This window comes from Pleurodeles waltl, chromosome 2_1 (assembly GCF_031143425.1).
Source record: "Pleurodeles waltl isolate 20211129_DDA chromosome 2_1, aPleWal1.hap1.20221129, whole genome shotgun sequence".
NCBI lineage: Eukaryota > Metazoa > Chordata > Amphibia > Caudata > Salamandridae > Pleurodeles > Pleurodeles waltl.
In genome coordinates this window covers 590,211,823-590,228,116 of record NC_090438.1, presented here as the reverse complement: position 1 = coordinate 590,228,116, position 16,294 = coordinate 590,211,823, and positions in this window count along the sequence as shown.

The following is a 16,294-nucleotide window of genomic DNA, read 5'->3' as shown; positions in this document are numbered from 1 at the left end:
AATCAGGGTCGGGCCTGGGTGCAAACAATATGTGTACAGGGTTAAATCGTGTTCATGTGTATTGTCTTACATAAATAGCATCTCTATGGTTTGGTATCATGGTATTAACTCCAGGGCTTGAGGGACGATGACGTATCAGTGGCTCATGAATAGACAGTGGTGGTAAACAAGTTCTTAATCTTAATATAGGGAGTGTGGAGTCAGCGGTGGATTAGAATTAGCTTCTAAGGCATTGTCGCATTATCCTGCATCACTTTGAAAGAATAGGGACTAGTGACCGGTGGGTTCACAACGGCAGCATGAGGCATAAACTTGACCCTTGCATGAACAGTGGATCTCAGCTGAGTCTGGCCTGGTAACAGGTGGTGGGTGTCCGGAATTGAGCTAGAGATGCATGAGCTCAGCGGCGGGTCAGAGATAGTGACCATTGCATTATTGCATCATAATGCTTGGTGTCAAATGAGTGGGAACTAATAAACAGTAAATTTGTAACAGCGATAAGGGGCATAGGCCTGCCCCATGTGTAGACAGTGGTCATCTGCTAATTCTAATCTAGCTGCAGAGGGTGCGTGCACCATAAATTAAGCTAAGGATAACCTGCATTGCGTCAGTACATTGTGTAACCTTGTGTAATAGGAGTTAGGGCAGTTTAACAATTCAATAATAACATTATCAGCACCTAGAGGGAACTTGTGAAAACAAAAATACAGAAATACAGAAATACAGAAATACAGGGTCCGGGCAGATACTCATTCTCCGAGGCTCTCGTCGTTGTCTCATGCAGTCTCGTATAGTCCCTGTGGCAGTTCATTGACTCGGGGGTACAGGAGTCGGTTTCATGGGTGAGCGGGATTTGTCTCTTTCCGAGAGTTGAGTGTGGAGTGCCACTGTGTGTAGGACCTGACCCCTGTCGTCATATGCCTTGGTTAGTTTCTCCAGGTCCCTGCCTCTAGGGCAATTGTTGGGGTCATACCGTTCCACGCCTCCCCTCTCTGGTCCTACGGGAGGAATATAGCCATTGTCTCCCAGATTGTCCTGTGGTGGGGTCAGGGTGGAGGGATCCTTGGGTTGGTGTTGGAAGGAGTCCAGAAAAAGTCTCAGGTCCTCAGGGTTGTAGAAGTCTTTGGATTCTCCGTTTTTGGTGACCCACATTCTCGCTAGATCAAAGAGGCCATATTTCATCTCTAGTAGGCGGATTCAGGGTCTTAAAGACAGGAAGGCCTTCCTGCGTTCGTTGGTGTCTTTGGAGTAGTTGGCCGTTATACGTACTTTATATTTGTCCATCCGGAAGGGTCTGTGGTTGCGTGCTACTTGAAGAAGTTGGCGTGTCTGGACATGGCGTAGTAGGCATGCAATGATCAGACAATGTCTTTCGCTCCGTCGGGGCGTTTTGGGCCCACTCTATGTGCTCTCTGGAATTCCAATGGAGGGTCAAAAGTCAGGGAAGTCAACTTGGGTAGGGCAGAGCTAAGGAAGGCCTATACATCTGAGCCCTCTTCGTTTTACGGGATTCCGAAGAGGTGGATGTTATCTCTTCGGCTTCTATCTTCCAAGTCTGTTATTTTGCTCCGAAGGTAGAGGAGGTCCTGGTCTCTGCCCTGGATTGTGGTCATTTGGGTTTCTAGAGTCCCCACACGGTGGTCCAGCCCCGTCACCTGGGATTGGAAGCTTGCGATATCTGACTGTATAGATTTGGTCTCCAGGGTAAGAGAGGATATAGAAGCGTTCATCCTCTCTATCTGACGGCTGACGGCGGTGATCTCTTGAAGTATCCTTTCCATGGTTGTGGACTGGTCTTTGTCAGTCATCGTGGGGGGCTGGGTTAGAGTTGAGGCTGCGTGGGGTCCCACTGGTGGGGAGGTAGGGCGTTTGTGTTGGAGCGCTTCTGAGAATAACAGTTGTCGTGCCGGTTTCCCTATATGTTTGTGTCCTGACTTGCCTCCGGGCATCTCAGTGCCAGCCTTTGGGAGAGGCCTTGTTGAATCTGGGATCCTTTTTCCCTTCACTTCCGTCTTTCTCGGTGGCTGGTGGGGATGGTAATGCGTAGGTCAATCTGCCAGTCTGTGCCCAACCTCTCCTGCTTATGACGGTGGGTAGATCTTGTCACTGTATAGCTGCTTGTTTTGCGTTGTTCATTTGTTTTGTATTTTGGGCTGGCAGATGCTGTTGGAGAGTGGGTGGGTGACCGTGCCCCGACTTCGCCCTCCTCTGTGTGACATCTGGGACCGTGTGTCCAAAGGTATATTTATCTGGGGGGGTCCTTTCCCTATTTTCTTTTTTGATCCGGTCCGAGGGGCCGCCCGGGGTCCGCTGTGGGTGGTTTAGAGGACCACTGATGAGTCCTTTAGGAGGGGTGGGGTGACTGTTCAATGGGATAACTTTCTTTTCCATCGGGTCAGTCGAGAGTCATCATCTACTCCCGTTCCTAGGCGCTCCGTTTCCTCTCTGGCGTGGTTACTTTGCTGCCTCTGCTCGGTCCTGTGTGGCCACGGGCTGAAAGCGTTGGCGGCTGGTCTGTGCCCATAGTGTCTAATGCTGTCAGGGGTCAACTGCCAGGTGCTTTGCTCTGGTTTCAGAAAGCCTCAGGTAAGTTAGCTAACCCAGTTCGTGGTGGCAGGTGAGTCTCTCCCAATGTCGTGTGAGGGCCTTTGTGGTTATTCTAGTGGCTTAGTATCCGGAGAGGGTAGATGGTATTGAGCTATGTTTGTTCCTCGGTGCCCTGAGTCATCCTGAGAGAGCGGATACTCTTCCCCCTCCGGTCATCGGGCTTTATCCTCAGAGAATGGAGAATGGGTAGAAGGAAAAAGGGATCCGGTGTGCCGGCGGGCGTCACCGCATTGCTGGCCTTGGGGTATGGCAGTAGGAATGCGCGGAGTGAGATCTCTGTTGCTGGCAAGTCAGTCCATTCCAGCCTCTAAGTTACAGTTCTGCTCCCGGACTAGGTCCTTATTTTCCAAGAACGCAGTGGTTCTTCGGGCCGTAACCTCTGGGATTTGGATGGAGTGAGATCGGGGCTCTGTGCGCGTTAGAGAGCCTACGAGGATGGTATGACCCCGCCTGCCCCGGTTGCGGGGTCTCCGCCGCTCTATCAGGGTTGCCGCCAAAGTCTGTTCCCTTAGGTTGGGGAAGGAGGGAGGCATGGGGGAGAGAAGCACCACATCTCACCGGTCAGCGCAGCGGTACTGACTCAGAGCGCTGGAGTGCACAACTCGTTGCTCAGTGTCTCCGTTCTGTTCTGACAGACCAAGTTGTTCCGGCCTCATGGGACGCTGCTCTGCCCCCGGACAGGGCCTTCCTTGATAAGGCACTTTGCAGTCATCCCCGTCGCTGTTTCTGAGGTTCCCTTGTATGGGCCAGTTCCTGGTATGTTGAGGAACCCTCCGGAGGGTTTGTAGTAATATTTACGGCGGTCACACGGCCCCTGCTGCCCCCTCCAGTACGACGTGGCTCAGAGCTCCCAAATTAGGCGCCCATCTTCTTTCGTGGCCCGGCCACGCCCCGAGAAGATAAAGTTCTGCTGGACAAGGCAGCTGGTGTTGTCCACGGAGGAGGTGTCATTGTCAGGGAGCCGATGGATGAAATTGCTTTGAGATTCCTACGTTCTAACTTAATCTCACTTTTGGAAGTCAAACGTTTCCAGCCAGATGAAGCTCCAGGCTGTAGCTGAAGAGGGCTTCACAAGGCCAACTTCCCCTTCTGCAGGGAGCCCCTGAATAGGATTTGCTGCTGCAGACAGGAACACAGTGAGACCTGCAGCAAATTCAGGCCAAACAGCAATTCCGTTTGGGCACAGTAATGGGCAGGTAAGGCTTGGTGTTCTCTCAGGTCAGTACTTTTTGGACAGAAATGTTTAAGTCCAAAATTTTGGTTTGGGGTTTTATTATCTCCTGCAGCACCACTTCCAAGTGTTCAGAGCTGTAGAGGCTTCACTTGGAGAGGTTAGGACTCACAGGAGGCAGAGTCCAAGTCCAGGGTTCAAGACCTTTGGAGCTTTTTCTGCCCCTGAGGCTCTGATCAGGATGCCAGCCAACTAGCACTTGAAGTCACTCTAATGGGTCTGGGATCAAGGTGTAGGCCCAGTCCTTCCTACTCAGGAAACAGGCAGCAGAGAAGCAGGGGAGCAGAGCAGCAGGTCAGCAAAGCAGTCCTTCCTGTAGTACAGCATCAGAGCAGTCCTTCTTCTGAGTCTTCCATGGATACAGAAGTGATCTGAAGAGTACCTCCGAGGGTCCAATAATCATCCCTGATGCCAACAGTGAAGTGGTAGAAGGTTCTGGAGTTTCCCTCTACAGAGGTGTCAATAACTTCCTGTCAGCTTCCCTTGATCCCATTCTGTCTGGGAACACAATACCCTGGTGAGAAGTCCTTTGTGTGTAAGCAGAGTCAGTGACTTTGAAGTGCAAGTGTAGAAGGTGACCGCTTGGCCCCTCCTAACAAGTCAAATATGGTCCCTTCTGTCAGCACCTAGGTCCACTATTGTGATGTTGTCTGGGAGCAATATACAAACCCAGCTGCCAATTACAGCTAGTCATATGATCCACAAACAATCTGCAGACACCAAATGGTTAGAACAAGAAAATGCCCAATTTCTAAAACTGGCATTTTTATAATTATCTGACTTTACCATTAAAGAGGATTTTAAATTCCAATGCCTCAGATACCAAACATGATTTTGTATCTGCTCCCAATCAAAAGTTCTCAGCATTTGAAATATGAGGCAAACAGGCATTGGAGAATTAAAGGTTTTGTGAAATATTGGCTGCTAAAAAGTAATTTTTTGATTTGTCTATCATTTCAGCAACGTTTGGTGAATTTGTGTGAAATATGGAAAATTCTTCGCATATTTGCATTACTATTTTAAATTGATGTATGTTGGCCAAAAGGAGAATAGTTTAGTGTTAGTTTTATTGTTACTGTGACATCCCTTAATGAATTCACATTACATTTGGCAGTGATTTAGCATGTTTAGTTTTCTCTTGCTATGTCTAGTTTTGTTTAGATTCTTAAAGGAGGTTAAAAGCAGAGAACTAAAAATGTTTTCATATGTCAATAACTTTGGCTCAGTTTAATGAACCCAATTGAAACTTGGAAGGCTATTTGAAATTGAATCCCAGTGTTGTTGGCCAAGCACTAATGCTGTGCTTGCCTAATAGCAATATGTGGGGGTTGTGAACATGCAGAATGGTGGAAGCAGGACCTGGCCACAGTCCAGGCCCTGTTATCAAATGCCACCCCACAATGCCTGCTCAAATGTCCTTGACCAGCGAAGGTTGTCAAAATGCAGAAGTTAGAGTCCAGGTCTGACCAGAGGCCTGGCCCTGTGACCAACCTAATTTCATATTGGGGTTTGGTACCACACAGTGAGGTGAGGGAAAAGCCGGACTGGGGGTCAAACAATGCAGCCAAAGCCTACTGCACAAAGACTGGTGGCTGCCCACAGAGAGTCAAGTGCAGGGCTGGGCAGAGGCTTTATTGCCCTAATATTTGAAAAATTAATTAATTAAACATATTTACAAAAAAGACAAATGTGTTTATACCCACCTAAATAGAAGTTTGGGCTTTTTTAATAAAAGCAGAGTCATAATAGCCACAAATATTTTAAAACTATGACCATTACAGCATTAGCTTTCATTGAAACAAAAACTACATTCAATAAGCATTTTAAAACTAAAAACGTTCTAGAAATTTTTGACCAAAGAGAACATTAGTATGTCCCATGGGTGTACCTTTAATTTAAATGAAATGATATTTCAAAACACTGAAAACCACAGTAACCTGAGGTTTTCTGACAAAATATCCTTCAGGGAAACATGTTTATTTCCAATTGTCATCTAGTGAACTATGGGGCATATTTAGAAAAAAAGTGGTGCATCGGTCCCTATGCGCCACTTTTCTTGCATGCGCCTACCGCTACCGAACAACACCATGGTTGTGCCATATTTACAATACGGCACACTATGGGGGTCATTAGCCTAATGCCATCAACATTTTTGATGCTACTATGGCACTTTGCTGCCTAGCGGGAAAAATGTTGATGCTGGTGCAGCAAAGCACAGGGATGCCCATTGATTCAATTGAATGCGTTATTTTAATGCCTGCTCTGACGCTAATGTGGCCTTTTCCCTGCTCTGAGCAGGCTATTTTTTCAGGCCTCCTAATGGGGGAACTCCCACTTATCATACATTATTCCTGATGCAGGCATAATGTGGAACAAGGGGTTACAAAGTGGCATAATACTGCATTGTGCCACTGTGTACATGTGGCTCAGGGAAAAGGTCAACTTAACATACAAAAAATGACGCTATGGCAGCGCTAAAGCGGTTCAAGTCCCTATAATTCACATTTTATTGTGTTGTCCTAGCCTCTGCCTATAACTATTTATGTTGAGAAAGTTCAAGATCATATTTTTCATATCAACATGCTCCTGTTTGTTTTATGAACACAAAAATCAAAATTATTTGTCCTGGGTGGTCTATTCAGAAATGATGGAGCTCTACTTTAGCACAAGTAAAATATCGGTAACAAAAGACCTGGTATTCATTTTTCAATCTAATGTATTTCTTCTCCGTTTGATTTCCTCATTCACCCCTACTGAAATAACGTATGTCTTTCACTTTGGGTTGATAATAATCATTTCCTGCTGGTGGCGTGCCGGAATTTTGTTTTTGTTGGTTGCAAATATACCTAGTAGCCTTGTTATTGCACCATGTCCAATATTGCCATAGAGACGGTAACAGGAAAAGTGCGGGATCATCGAGCCAGTTGTTATAGTTCTGGACTGTCTGTATTTTGCCGGAAAAAAGAACAAAATGAATCCTTTCAGTCTTCCTTGCTACCAGAGACTCATCAACGTCCCAGCAAGAAATATTTTGTACATATGAGACTAGGGAAAATCTACCAGAAAATGGGCATGACCATGACCCACCGATTAAGATTCTATCCTGGAATGTGGCAGGCCTGACTCAGAAAATAGCTAATCCTGACTGGTGCAGACTTATAGATCAACACCACATCATTTTATTACAGGAGACCTGGGCGCCATCTGTAGTAAATAGAGAAGGCTATTGGACCTTCCAGAAGGCTGCATTACCATCACCATCAGGTAGGGCTTCAGGCGGCCTGATAATTTGGTTAAAACACGACTTGTTCCCAAAAGTTAAAGAGATAGTATCCCCTTTGAGGGATTTATTAGCCGTTGCAGTTGAAATTAGTACTGTTAAAGGTCTTGTTAACATAATAATTGTAAATTTATATATTAGACCTGGCACCCAAAGGACCCAGACCATCCAGATGAGTTCAATAGTAGAATTTCTTAACTGCTTACCTATTGGGCGGGGTATAATGGTTGCGGGCGACTTCAATATGCAATTGAACCGCGGAGATGGCAATCAGCAAGAGGGATCCCAGTTCACAGACCCATGGGATAGATCAGGGCCGGTGCAAATTACATCTAAGAAAGAAGGAGGAGCCCTAGACCTACTGGAAGACCTAATAAAAATAAAGGGATTAAGAATAGTAAATGGGAATACCAGATCAGACAATCCGGCGTCACCTACATATAGGAGAGGTGTATATACTAGCCACCTGGACTATGTCTTAGTAAATGACGCCCTCTGGAAATCCCTAACTGACATGATAGTTCTCCCTCGCATTGATAGTGACCATCTAGCCTTAAGTACCTCCTTTTCCACTATCTTATTTAGTTCCAAGAAACTATCAACGTGGACTTCAAATAGTGCCCTCATTAGGACCAATGACCGTAAAAATGTGAAATGGGATCGGGTTGAAAGTGATGTAAATTTCCAGCTAGCGATTTATAGAACAGTTGCAACAACACTTTCCCCCCTGAAACATACAAATATCAAATGGGTTGATTTGGTCTATCTTCATAATATCTTGGCCATCCGACTAAAACCACACTTTCAGACGGTAAGGAGGCGGACAGAGACTGTGATTAAAACCTCTAGGTGGTTCTCCAACTCCTGCCGTCAAGCTAAGATACACTTACTGGGAGCACTTAAGGAAGGGAATTTAAGAGAGATAAGGAAGAGCAGGACTGTATACAAAGATGTACTTAAAAATGCAAAAAAAGAATGGGCGAATAGGAATTGGAACAAGATGGTTGTGGCGCTCCAGGAGAAAGATCTTAACCTATTCTGGAAACTAGTGTCAGATAAGAGTAGCCCTCAAGAAATGGAAAGTTACCCTGTCATCCAGCCAGAAATTTGGATGACGCACTTTTCAAATATATACAGAAAACCACATACCAATAGCACTATTACACCCCTACTAAAACCTAATGATCCTGTTGGCAATACCCTAACGTGGGGGAGTACAACACCACCCAAATTTGACCTGGACTTATTCTCCATAAAAGAAACAACAGAGGCTCTCCAATCCACACGCAAGGGAAAGGCCCCTGGTCTTGATGGTATCCCAGGAGATTTATATCTTTCTCGTCTGACAACGTGGTCATTGTATCTAAACGCACTTAGTAACGAAATACTGAGGGGGGGAGGACTCCCTACTACATGGCAAGGAGCAGTTATAGTCCCTATTTATAAGAAAGGGCCAAGGGAACAACCTAACAACTATAGACCTATCAGTCTTATTGATGTTAGCCAAAAAATCTTCGCTAAGCAAGTGCTGAACAGATTACAGACATGGATAGATGATGCCCAAATTCTCTCAGAATCCCAGGGAGGCTTCAGAAGAGGAGTGAGTACAATAGACCAGGTATTTAGGTTTAACCTCCTCTGCTGGAAATATCTGTCATTCAACAAAAGTCAACTGTATGTAGCTTTTATCGACTTAAAAGCTGCTTTTGACATGGTACCTCGGGATACATTATGGGAAGTTATGGAGAGTTATCAACCCAATAGTGAACTACTAAGACTGATTAGATATCTCCATGAAGGGACTTACGCTCATGTACGTTGGTCAGATAGTGGCGACCTAACGGAAGCCATACCCGTCAATAGAGGGGTTAGGCAGGGCTGCATCTTGGCACCAACACTATTTAACCTCTACATAAACGGTGCTGTGGACCAATTGCTACACTGTAATCATGATGCCCCTAGATTAGCTGGAACCCCAGTCCCTATTTTAATGTTCGCCGATGACACCTTACTAATTTCAAGAACACCTATGGGCATGCAAAATGAATTGGACACTTTTTATAATGTTTGCTCTAACAGAGGACTTGAAATTAATTCAACAAAATCTAAGTTTATGGCCTATAACCCACACAAACTATTTAGGGGGAAAATGATGATAGCAGGCCAACCAGTGGAGAGAGTCAGACAATTTGATTATTTGGGGATTAGGTTAAGTGACGACCAACGTTGGTCGGCACAGATTAAGAAGAGTCTGACAACACTTAGGCAAAGGTCTATAGTGATAGCTAAGAAAATAGCTAATACTTGTGAAGGGGAGATAACACCTGCCATCACCGTTTACAAATCAGTGGCAGTAGCGGCCTCAATTTATGGTGCCGAGCTTTGGGGTCATACCAACTCTAGGTGTCTGACCACTGTAGAAAACCGGTTTATTCGAAATTTCCTAAAGTTGCCGATGAGCACCCCTCTCACTCCACTAAGATTTGATTTAGCCCTAAATGAAATACACAATGAAATTGCATTAAGACCCCTAATGTATTGGATTAATCTTTGGTCCTTAGAGGACCGGTCCATTCTCCATAAAGCACTAGATGAATTTCTTGCAAATGACAGCGTATTAAAGATCCCTTGGTTCAGATACATCAGAGATACGTGTAAATTTCTTAAAATGGAGGAGGTGTGGAGTGCTCCCCACAATTTGGCAAAGGGAACAAAGGAACGTGTAAAAAGGTGTTACTGGGAGAGCATTTTGACCCAAATTTGGTTGAAAAATCATGGTAGTCTGACTTTGCAGTTCTTAGACCATAAATGTAGTCCCAAGTTCGAGGCCTATATGGATAATGTAAATCCTCCATATACCAAAACACTATTTATTAAATTTAGACTAGGGACTCTTCCGCTTAAGTCATTTACAGCGCAATGGAGACCGGAGGACTGCAATTCAATATACTGCCATCATTGTCAAAAGACAAAAGAGTCACTCGCGCACTTTATGTTTTTCTGCCCCAGATATTTGGTACCTAGGAAAAAGTGGATTGCTCCACTATGTAGGGCTATTGGGATAAGGGAATGGAATACGGCATTACGACTCCTAACAACTGATACAAATGATAAAATAGTTTTTTCTGTGGTGGGATATCTGCGAAGTGCATGGTTACTAAGAACAAAAGAACTATTATAAAAGTGTAATTTTAATACATTGGTTCTAGACTATATTCACTTAATACATCAGTTTTTAACCGGATGAACCTAAAACCTAAACGGTCTGGATTTTAGTTTAAAGAATAATGACGATTTGTATGTTTTATAAATATATGACCTCACTATTTAATTAGGGTTCTTAAAAAAAAAAAAAAATAAAAAAAGTAAATTATGCAATTTTCTTCTTTTATCTCGGATAACAGAGACAAATGTTAAAATTGGTCACTCAGCGGCAAGGTTCTTGTAAAATACACAGGTGACACGAACTAGAATTCTGATAATCATGTCCTTCTAATGTCCTGATTTTAGATTATATTTAATTAGTTTGATAAAATTTTAATTAATTGAAGTTACATTTTAACAACCTAATACTTTTATATGTCTTTGAGATTTCGTAAAAACAAAAAATGTTTAAAAATAACGTTGTCTATACATTCTTAAAATTTTTAAAGTGCTATGCTTCTTAATCATGTTATGTCTTGTATTGTTTACTTTTATGGCTTATAGCCGAAATAAAGTTATATATGGAATGGACTCATCAATGCCAATTATACGCCAGGTAACTGACGTAATGCCCATTCTGCTTTTCTTCCTAATCAGCATCCTCGGATTGTTTGATCCCTAAAAGTCCTGATCATTTTCTGGCTTCTGTAACATTTGACTTTATTAGGAACAACTGTAAGTACTTGAACGTCTGGCAAATATGTCTTTTTATTATTGTTTATTTTTGTATCTTTTTGGTTACTCATAGCGCGTCCAAAACTCAGACTTGGTAGCAGAGCTCTTCAGTATAAGGTAGGTAAAAAGCAGGCAATGATTGCTAGTGGGTAGGCTATGTACAATGAACGCCTTCTCCATACTTAAAAAATATCGACATAGTATACTCTAATAGCCCTTTTCAACTCTCCTTTTGACTTATCACCGATCAATGTTAAACAAATAAATACCAAGAAGGAACGTTTTGGCGTTTTGGACTGTTTTCTCTGTCTTTGGTTCCTACCAGTACAGTAGTCCTGAGGTTTAATGTTCAATCTTACCTCACCAATTGTACTTATCCTCCTATTATGTAAGCTACCGAATATTTAGCTTTTTCTGCACCTCATTTTGCCCCTTTTTGCTTGAGTCCTTTTATTGTAGACTATTGTGCAACCACGTACTGTTTTTCATTTTATGTTCTCTGGTGTCCTCCTGGATGTATTGTTCATATTTGGGACGCTGGTTGGTTGTTACACCTGTGAGTCCTTCCAAAATAGAATTCAACGCCTGGTGCCTGTACATTAATTCAATGAGGGACTTAAAGTTTTCTGCAAGGAAAGGGGGCTGGCTGTGAAGAGAAGGTCCACAACAGAGGATCTTCAGGCAGCCCTGTTTTGTTATAGGCTAAAGCACTTCCAAACATTACCTGATGATTCTGAGGAGGAGAACTGCTCTGAAAGGGAGGGCATCTGCCCTAAGAGGGAAACAGAGAAGGAGGGATGACTTCTAGCTTGTGAGAAGAGGCTGAGAGAGCTGAATGTAGAGCTCAGGAGAAATGAGGTTAGGAGAGCCTTAGCCAAGGAATAATAAATGTTTGTAGCTCATGAATTGAGCCTTAAAGAGCTGAAGCTGGCAGCCATGAGGGCTGAGTCCGGTTCAGAAGGTGACAGCAAAGTGTTACATCCAGTACTATGGGAGAAGTGCACACACCCATGACTTGGTGCCCAACTTGAAGGAGGGGGAAGACATACACCAGCAAGTTAAGGTTTATGAGGTAGCTCCAGTGGTGTGCAGGGTTCCTAAGGTGAATTGGGGAACTGGCACAGGAGGACATATTTCTAGTGAAGGGAGGGACGCTCTACTGGCTGTAGGTGAGAGTGACAGGGAGAGCGGTTCTCCCTGGTAGAAGTCCTAGCAGTGAAGTATGGATACATCCCAGAAGAGTGTGGGTTGAGTGTCAGGGACAGTCAGATACTATCTCACAAGTCTCAGGAGGGTGATGTGGGTTACTTTTTCAAGGCACTGGATGGTGAGGTGGATTGTAGTTTGGTTAACACATGTGAGGGGCTGTGTGATGTGATTGCTAGAGAACATATGTTCAGTCCTTGTTGTTCAGAGCTACACCAACACCAGGTGGAGTGTGAGTTCTCTGGGAATTTGCACTGGCGGCAGACCTCTGGGTGAGTACCAGAGCATCTGAAAAGGCATTTGGGAGTGCTCCTGAAGGGAGTGCTCAGGGTTTCCCCAACCAATCAAAGGTAGGGGAGATTTTCAGTGACCCAGATAGGTCCCAGTGTAGTGGGATGGGTGAGGGGTCCCATGTTTCGTCTCAGAAGACAGGGAATGGGGATGGGCAGAGGCCCAGGTTGCCCAAGACCCAATCCCAGAGCCTGGAGGGTTCCATGAGAGAACACAGGGGGGGGAAGCCTAGTCTGTATCAGGAAGCCATCTGCTGAGTGGGAACCGATAGTGCCAGAAGATCTTTTTTGTGGAGTGGCTGTCACAATCATTCCACCAGTTCTGGTGTCTGGCAGTACCAGTCCTGGTGGGAGGGTACAGAATTCCAGAGAAAGGGATGAGGGGGAAAGGCACTCCCCAGAGGTAGGACCAGGTGGTCAGGGATTGTCAGCCATGAGGTCAGAGCACCCCTAGTGAGGCCACTTCTGTCTTAGGGGACCTTCACACAGCATCAGATGAACAGGGGACTGGAGACCTTTGATAGGCCCACTCTTACCCAACACATGAGAAATGTGTTTCCTTTGGTGGGGATAGGGTTACTCCCCCGGAAGCCCTGGCTTGCCAGGCACACGTCCAGCCTAAGGGTACAGACCCTAGGTTGAAGGGTGAGGTTCAGGGTGTTCCCCCTCATTTGGGGGGAGTGGCGACTGCTAACAGTGTTCCTACCGTGTTGTCTTCTAGGGGGGTACCACTACAGGTGAGAGAGTGCAGAGCACCAGAGGGAGGGGGAGGCCTCATCCTTTACTCCTGTCCAGCCTACGGGTATGGGCCCTGGGCTGGAGCATCAGGGTCAGAATACCATCCCTGAATAGTGGGAGAATTGTGCAGGGCGGCTGCCGCAAGCACCCTGACAGTTCTGGGTTCTGAGGGTATCACTTCTAAAAGGAGGGTACAGAGCACTAGGAAAGGGGACAGGGGATGGAAGAACTCACCGCTGACTCCTGACCCCCCTAAGGGTACAGATCCTGGGCTGAAATAACAGTCTCAAGATACCACCTCTGAACTGGTGGGAGGAAGAGTGGACGAAAGGTGCAAGTCACCTGGGGCTACTACCCCCTACTGAGAAACCACAGAGTTTAGAGAGCCCTATGAGGGCAGAGGCCTGGCTCTCATCAGAGGCTACTGTCAGGGACCCCTGTGGGTAGCTGTCCTAGTGGACAGAGTTGCCCTTGGGATGGGGACAGGAGTCACACCCAAAGGGGGGAATGGGCCAAACTCCTATGGTGGCGATGGTTGTACTATCTTCCTACTGCGATACATCTGTGAGCAAGGTAAGGTTAGGTGCTGCACAAATGGTGTTCGCAGGTGAAGAGAAGTCTTCCCCATGGGTTAGCTTAGTGAGACTATGGTCAGAGGAATCCAACAGCGTTCAAGGAGGCTGAGAACTGGAACCCACCCCTGCTGTTCCGGGCCAGGCTCAATATTCTATCACCCCAAGCAGGGAAGCCTATCAAGGTATTGATGTGTCTCCCGTGGCTTTAGGCTGGTGGGGGGTTGTTGGACCTGGACCTTTTTTCAGGGTCATTCCCAAACGTTTTGCCTCCTTCCTCCAAATTTTCTGACCTGTTTTTGTTGACTTTAGGACTCTGGTACTTTACCACTGCTAATTATTGCTAAAGTGCATGTGCTGTCAGTCTAACTTGTATTGGGAACATGTTTATACATGATTGGAATATTTGATTTACCAGTAAGTCCCTAGTAAAGTGCTCCAGAGGTGTCCAGGGCCTGTATCTCAAATTCTTCTAGTGGGTCTTCAGCACTGTTTGTGCCTCCCACATGAGTAGCCCTGTGAACATGTCTCAGACCTGCCACTGCAGTGTCTGTGTGTGCAGTTTTTTACTGCAAGTTCGACCTGGCAAGTGCACCCACTTTAAAGCATTGAAGAAAACAAATAAAATGGATTCAAATGGAAGACGTTTGGTGATTATATTATGGTTGCTGCATCCTGGGACGGCTGCATGTTAATGCATCAGCTTTTGTTATGAAGTTTCTCCAAGTGCAATGGAACATAGCACTAACTGGGATATCACACCTAAAGACCTTGCCATTGAGCATTAAATATATTTTGATAAGATTTGATTACAGAGGAGTGTGGTTCACCATTTTTGCAGGAATTGTCAATTTTCTGTCCCACCAAGTAGCCAGCACCCTTTTCATGGACAAATATGTATTGATAGAAAGGATTGTCAAGTGACAATATTCTGGTTTTTTTAGCATACCAGCAGGAGCCAATCTTTATATGTCAAAATTTAAATAGTAGGTAATTTGTGCAGAGCAATTTTCAATTTGCCATTGTCCCAGCTGATTAATGTACATGTTGTATTATTTATACAGTTTTTTTTTTACAACTGTGTACTGTTACATGAATCACTCACTTCAATTTGATGGTTACGATTATGCATGATTTGTTGGTGTATAACTGTGAAAAGCAGGGATTTTGTCATTAATGCACAATACAATTGTGATTGATTTTGGATGTGATTCATTTTACAGGAGCACTAAGTATTTTGTTTGTTTCTATGCAACACAGGGGTCACGGGTCACGTAATTTAATCTGAGTTCACGCCACCTTAAATAGGTTATCGTTTGCACTTGCGGAAGCACAGAGGTTTAATCAAGAGGCTGCTCATTTCTACCAGTCTATATGTTGGAAACATTTTTGTTTTGAAAGGTATAAGTTTAAGTTGTGTTATATTTGGGAGCACTGCACAAGCACATTTTAGTCATAAGCACATGTTTTGAGTTGGCGTTGCTAATTATTTTGCTTGGTTTATTTTTAGTGGTAAAAACAATGCATGTATTTCACTGAGTTTTTAGTGTGTACTTTTCACACAGATTTACTCGTGATGCATGTGTTTTTCATTATGAGGTAGTTACTTTGATTGTTTGATACGTTTCACAAAAATGATGGTATCTGTTGAATTAAAGTTTTTTTTGCCATAGAATGTGGGAGGGTTTCCCTGCTGGTCATGAAGTGTTGTTTTTGTCCCATAGTTAGCACTAAAGGAGGGCTGAACGCCCGAAATGGATTGGATTGATCACATCGATACTTGCAGAGTTGTGAATTTCAACACGCTGTAGAAAACACCGGGATCAGAATCATGATGTATGGATGCAAATTGAAGAAGTCAAAATAAAGTTTGTGAATTATATTATGGTTGCTGCATCCTTGGTCTGCTGCATTTTAATGCATCAGCTTTCGTTATGATGTGTACCCATTTGCCAGGTCCAAACCTTCCCTTTAATTACATGTGAGTCACCCCTAAGGTAGGCTCAAGGCAGCCCCATGGGCAGGGCATAGTGTATTTAAAAAGTAGGACATGTATTGGTGTATTTTACATGTCCTGATAGTGAAATACTGGCAAATTCTTTTTTCACTTTTGCAAGGCCTATCTCTCCCATAGATTAACATGGGGATTGTCTTGAAATATATTTAAGTGAAGTTTCCCACTGGGCGCAGATAGAGATTTAGAGTATGGGGTCTCTGAACTCACAATTACAAAATACACCTTTTTGTAAAGTTGAGTTGGTTTTTAGATTGTAAGTTTGAAAATTCTACTTTTAGAAAGGGAACATGTTCTTACCTAACCATTCTGTCCCTCTGCTTGGCTGCTGAATCCACGTCTAGGTCAGAGTGACAGTTGGGCTGTGTTAGACCTGGCATCCTTGGTGTGGTTTCCCCTGTCTTTTTGCCTCTCCTTCCTGTGTTTTTGACTGTGTGCTGGACTTGCTTTTTGCTGGTTTTTGTACTCCGGGTACTC